Below are 5,000 nucleotides of genomic sequence, written 5' to 3' on the forward strand. Positions count from 1 at the left end.
GAATCTTAGCATGTTTGGTTCTGGTTACTACTTGGATGGGAGACTGCCTTTGAATAATACCAGGTGCTGTAAGCTTTTGGGTTTTCTTCCCTACTTATCTATTGAACTGGAGATTAGAGTGGCTGATCTTTAAATAGCCCTCTCTCTGCAGCAGCCTTCGCTTACGGCCATACCTGGCTATGCCTGGTTAGTACTTGGATGGGAAACCGCTTGGGAATACCAGGTGCTGAAAGCTTTTTGGAAATTTTTCAAAATTTTTTACTTTTTGGAATTTCTTCACTCATTATATAATAATCGTGCAAAAAAAAAAAAAAAAAGAGTCAATGCCCGATGTCTGAATCTTAGCATGTTTGGTTCTGGTTACTACTTGGATGGGAGACCGCCTGGGATTGCCAGGTGCTGTAAGCTTTTGGGTTTTCGTCCCTATTTATATAATGTACTGGAGATTACAGTGGCTGATCTTTAATTAGCCCTCTCTTTGCAGCAGCTATCGCTTACGGCCATACCAACCTGGCTATGCCCGATCTCGTCTGGTCTTGGAAGCTAAGCAGGTTTGGGCCTGGTTAGTACTTGGATGGGAGACCGCCTGGGAATACCAGGTTCTGTAAGCTTTTGGGTTTTATTCCGAACTTATATAATGAACTGGAGATTAGAGTGTCTGATCTTTAAATAGCCCTCTCTTTGCAGCAGCTTTCGCTTACGGCCATACCAACCTGGCTATGCCTGATCTCGTCTGATCTCGGAAGCTAAGCAGGTTTGGGCTTGGTTAGTACTTGGATGGGAGACAGCCTGGGAATACTAGGTGCTGTAAGCTTTTTGGAAAATTTTCATTAGTTATGTAATAATCTTGAAAAAAAAAAAAAAAAGAGTCAATGCCAGATCTCTGAATCTTAGCATGTTTGGTTCTGGTTACTACTTGGATGGGAGACTGCCTGGGAATAATACCAGGTGCTGTAAGCTTTTGGGTTTTCTTCCCTACTTATATATTGAACTGGAGATTAGAGTGGCTGATCTTTAAATAGCCCTCTCTCTGCAGCAGCCTTCGCTTACGGCCATACCTGGCTATGCCTGGTTAGTACTTGGATGGGAAACCGCTTGGGAATACCAGGTGCTGAAAGCTTTTTGGAAATTTTTCAAAATTTTTTACTTTTTGGAATTTCTTCACTAATTATATAATAATCGTGCAAAAAAAAAAAAAGAGTCAATGCCTGATGTCTGAATCTTAGCATGTTTGGTTCTGGTTACTACTTGGATGGGAGACCGCCTGGGATTGCTAGGTGCTGTAAGCTTTTGGGTTTTCGTCCCTACTTATATATTGAACTGGAGATTAGAGTGGCTGATCTTTAAATAGCCCTCTCTCTGCAGCAGCCTTCGCTTACGGCCATACCTGGCTATGCCTGGTTAGTACTTGGATGGGAAACCGCTTGGGAATACCAGGTGCTGAAAGCTTTTTGGAAATTTTTCAAAATTTTTTACTTTTTGGAATTTCTTCACTAATTATATAATAATCGTGCAAAAAAAAAAAGAGTCAATGCCCGATCTCTGAATCTTAGCATGTTTGGTTCTGGTTACTACTTGGATGGGAGACTGCCTTTGAATAATACCAGGTGCTGTAAGCTTTTGGGTTTTCTTCCCTACTTATCTATTGAACTGGAGATTAGAGTGGCTGATCTTTAAATAGCCCTCTCTCTGCAGCAGCCTTCGCTTACGGCCATACCTGGCTATGCCTGGTTAGTACTTGGATGGGAAACCGCTTGGGAATACCAGGTGCTGAAAGCTTTTTGGAAATTTTTCAAAATTTTTTACTTTTTGGAATTTCTTCACTCATTATATAATAATCGTGCAAAAAAAAAAAAAAAAAGAGTCAATGCCCGATGTCTGAATCTTAGCATGTTTGGTTCTGGTTACTACTTGGATGGGAGACCGCATGGGATTGCCAGGTGCTGTAAGCTTTTGGGTTTTCGTCCCTATTTATATAATGTACTGGAGATTACAGTGGCTGATCTTTAATTAGCCCTCTCTTTGCAGCAGCTATCGCTTACGGCCATACCAACCTGGCTATGCCCGATCTCGTCTGGTCTTGGAAGCTAAGCAGGTTTGGGCCTGGTTAGTACTTGGATGGGAGACCGCCTGGGAATACCAGGTTCTGTAAGCTTTTGGGTTTTATTCCGAACTTATATAATGAACTGGAGATTAGAGTGTCTGATCTTTAAATAGCCCTCTCTTTGCAGCAGCTTTCGCTTACGGCCATACCAACCTGGCTATGCCTGATCTCATCTGATCTCGGAAGCTAACCAGGTTTGGGCTTGGTTAGTATTTGGATGGGAGACAGCCTGGGAATACCAGGTGCTGTAAGCTTTTTGGAAAATTTTCATTAGTTATGTAATAATCTTGAAAAAAAAAAAAAAAAGAGTCAATGCCAGATCTCTGATTCTTAGCATGTTTGGTTCTGGTTACTACTTGGATGGGAGACTGCCTGGGAATAATACCAGGTGCTGTAAGCTTTAAGGTTTTCTTCCCTACCTATATATTGAACTGGAGTTTAGAGTGGCTGATCTTTAAATAGCCCTCTCTCTGCAGCAGCCTTCGCTTACGGCCATACCAACCTGGCTATGCCCGATCTCGTCTGGTCTTGGAAGCTAAGCAGGTTTGGGCCTGGTTAGTACTTGGATGGGAGACCGCCTGGGAATACCAGGTGCTGTAAGCTTTTGGGTTTTATTCCGAACTTATATAATGAACTGGAGATTAGAGTGTCTGATCTTTAAATAGCCCTCTCTTTGCAGCAGCTTTCGCTTACGGCCATACCAACCTGGCTATGCCTGATCTCGTCTGATCTCGGAAGCTAAGCAGGTTTGGGCTTGGTTAGTACTTGGATGGGAGACAGCCTGGGAATACCAGGTGCTGTAAGCTTTTTGGAAAATTTTCATTAGTTATGTAATAATCTTGAAAAAAAAAAAAAAAGAGTCAATGCCAGATCTCTGAATCTTAGCATGTTTGGTTCTGGTTACTACTTGGATGGGAGACTGCATGGGAATAATACCAGGTGCTGTAAGCTTTTGGGTTTTCTTCCCTACTTATATATTGAACTGGAGATTAGTGTGGCTGATCTTTAAATAGCCCTCTCTCTGCAGCAGCCTTCGCTTACGGCCATACCTGGCTATGCCTGGTTAGTACTTGGATGGGAAACCGCCTGGGAATACCAGGTGCTGAAAGCTTTTTGGAAAGTTTCACAATTTTTTACTTTTTGGAATTTTTTCACTAATTATATAATAATCGTGCAAAAAAAAAAAAAAAAGAAAAGAGTCAATGCCCGATGTCTGAATCTTAGCATGTTTGGTTCTGGTTACTACTTGGATGGGAGACCGCCTGGGATTGCCAGGTGCTGTAAGCTTTAGGGTTTTCGTCCCTATTTATATAATGTACTGGAGATTACAGTGGCTGATCTTTAATTAGCCCTCTCTTTGCAGCAGCTTTCGCTTACGGCCATACCAACCTGGCTATGCCCGATCTCGTCTGATCTCGGAAGCTAAGCAGGTTTGGGCCTGGTTAGTACTTGGATGGGAGACCGCCTGGGAATACCAGGTGCTGTAAGCTTTTGGGTTTTATTCCGAACTTATATAATGAACTGGAGATTAGAGTGTCTGATCTTTAAATAGCCCTCTCTTTGCAGCAGCTTTCGCTTACGGCCATACCAACCTGGCTATGCCTGATCTCGTCTGATCTCGGAAGCTAAGCAGGTTTGGGCTTGGTTAGTACTTGGATGGGAGACAGCCTGGGAATACTAGGTGCTGTAAGCTTTTTGGAAAATTTTCATTAGTTATGTAATAATCTTGAAAAAAAAAAAAAAAAGAGTCAATGCCAGATCTCTGAATCTTAGCATGTTTGGTTCTGGTTACTACTTGGATGGGAGACTGCCTGGGAATAATACCAGGTGCTGTAAGCTTTTGGGTTTTCTTCCCTACTTATATATTGAACTGGAGATTAGAGTGGCTGATCTTTAAATAGCCCTCTCTCTGCAGCAGCCTTCGCTTACGGCCATACCTGGCTATGCCTGGTTAGTACTTGGATGGGAAACCGCTTGGGAATACCAGGTGCTGAAAGCTTTTTGGAAATTTTTCAAAATTTTTTACTTTTTGGAATTTCTTCACTAATTATATAATAATCGTGCAAAAAAAAAAAAAGAGTCAATGCCTGATGTCTGAATCTTAGCATGTTTGGTTCTGGTTACTACTTGGATGGGAGACCGCCTGGGATTGCTAGGTGCTGTAAGCTTTTGGGTTTTCGTCCCTACTTATATATTGAACTGGAGATTAGAGTGGCTGATCTTTAAATAGCCCTCTCTCTGCAGCAGCCTTCGCTTACGGCCATACCTGGCTATGCCTGGTTAGTACTTGGATGGGAAACCGCTTGGGAATACCAGGTGCTGAAAGCTTTTTGGAAATTTTTCAAAATTTTTTACTTTTTGGAATTTCTTCACTAATTATATAATAATCGTGCAAAAAAAAAAAGAGTCAATGCCCGATCTCTGAATCTTAGCATGTTTGGTTCTGGTTACTACTTGGATGGGAGACTGCCTGTGAATAATACCAGGTGCTGTAAGCTTTTGGGTTTTCTTCCCTACTTATCTATTGAACTGGAGATTAGAGTGGCTGATCTTTAAATAGCCCTCTCTCTGCAGCAGCCTTCGCTTACGGCCATACCTGGCTATGCCTGGTTAGTACTTGGATGGGAAACCGCTTGGGAATACCAGGTGCTGAAAGCTTTTTGGAAATTTTTCAAAATTTTTTACTTTTTGGAATTTCTTCACTCATTATATAATAATCGTGCAAAAAAAAAAAAAAAAAGAGTCAATGCCCGATGTCTGAATCTTAGCATGTTTGGTTCTGGTTACTACTTGGATGGGAGACCGCCTGGGATTGCCAGGTGCTGTAAGCTTTTGGGTTTTCGTCCCTATTTATATAATGTACTGGAGATTACAGTGGCTGATCTTTAATTAGCCC

At 41.9% G+C, this 5,000-nt stretch overlaps 8 non-coding genes across 8 annotated transcripts; all 8 read left to right on the top strand.

Annotated features, from left to right (window-relative positions):
* Nucleotides 1–492: 492 nt before the first annotated feature.
* Nucleotides 493–611, top strand: LOC132138764 (5S ribosomal RNA). Its single transcript, XR_009433044.1, has one exon. It is a non-coding gene; the product is annotated as a 5S ribosomal RNA (ribosomal RNA).
* Nucleotides 612–695: 84 nt separating this feature from the next.
* On the top strand, nt 696–814 carry LOC132138931 (5S ribosomal RNA). The gene has a single exon (XR_009433205.1). It is a non-coding gene; the product is annotated as a 5S ribosomal RNA (ribosomal RNA).
* A 1,222-nt stretch (nt 815–2,036) lies between these two features.
* Nucleotides 2,037–2,155, top strand: LOC132138765 (5S ribosomal RNA). Its single transcript, XR_009433045.1, has one exon. It is a non-coding gene; the product is annotated as a 5S ribosomal RNA (ribosomal RNA).
* An 84-nt stretch (nt 2,156–2,239) lies between these two features.
* LOC132138978 (5S ribosomal RNA) lies at nt 2,240–2,358 on the top strand. The gene has a single exon (XR_009433251.1). It is a non-coding gene; the product is annotated as a 5S ribosomal RNA (ribosomal RNA).
* Nucleotides 2,359–2,588: 230 nt separating this feature from the next.
* On the top strand, nt 2,589–2,707 carry LOC132138457 (5S ribosomal RNA). Its single transcript, XR_009432748.1, has one exon. It is a non-coding gene; the product is annotated as a 5S ribosomal RNA (ribosomal RNA).
* An 84-nt stretch (nt 2,708–2,791) lies between these two features.
* LOC132138809 (5S ribosomal RNA) lies at nt 2,792–2,910 on the top strand. Its single transcript, XR_009433088.1, has one exon. It is a non-coding gene; the product is annotated as a 5S ribosomal RNA (ribosomal RNA).
* A 565-nt stretch (nt 2,911–3,475) lies between these two features.
* Nucleotides 3,476–3,594, top strand: LOC132138285 (5S ribosomal RNA). Its single transcript, XR_009432584.1, has one exon. It is a non-coding gene; the product is annotated as a 5S ribosomal RNA (ribosomal RNA).
* Nucleotides 3,595–3,678: 84 nt separating this feature from the next.
* Nucleotides 3,679–3,797, top strand: LOC132138932 (5S ribosomal RNA). The gene has a single exon (XR_009433206.1). It is a non-coding gene; the product is annotated as a 5S ribosomal RNA (ribosomal RNA).
* The last annotated feature ends 1,203 nt before the right edge of the window (nt 3,798–5,000 follow it).

This window comes from Carassius carassius, unplaced genomic scaffold, assembly GCF_963082965.1.
Source record: "Carassius carassius unplaced genomic scaffold, fCarCar2.1 SCAFFOLD_57, whole genome shotgun sequence".
In the NCBI taxonomy this organism is placed as follows: Eukaryota; Metazoa; Chordata; class Actinopteri; order Cypriniformes; family Cyprinidae; genus Carassius; species Carassius carassius.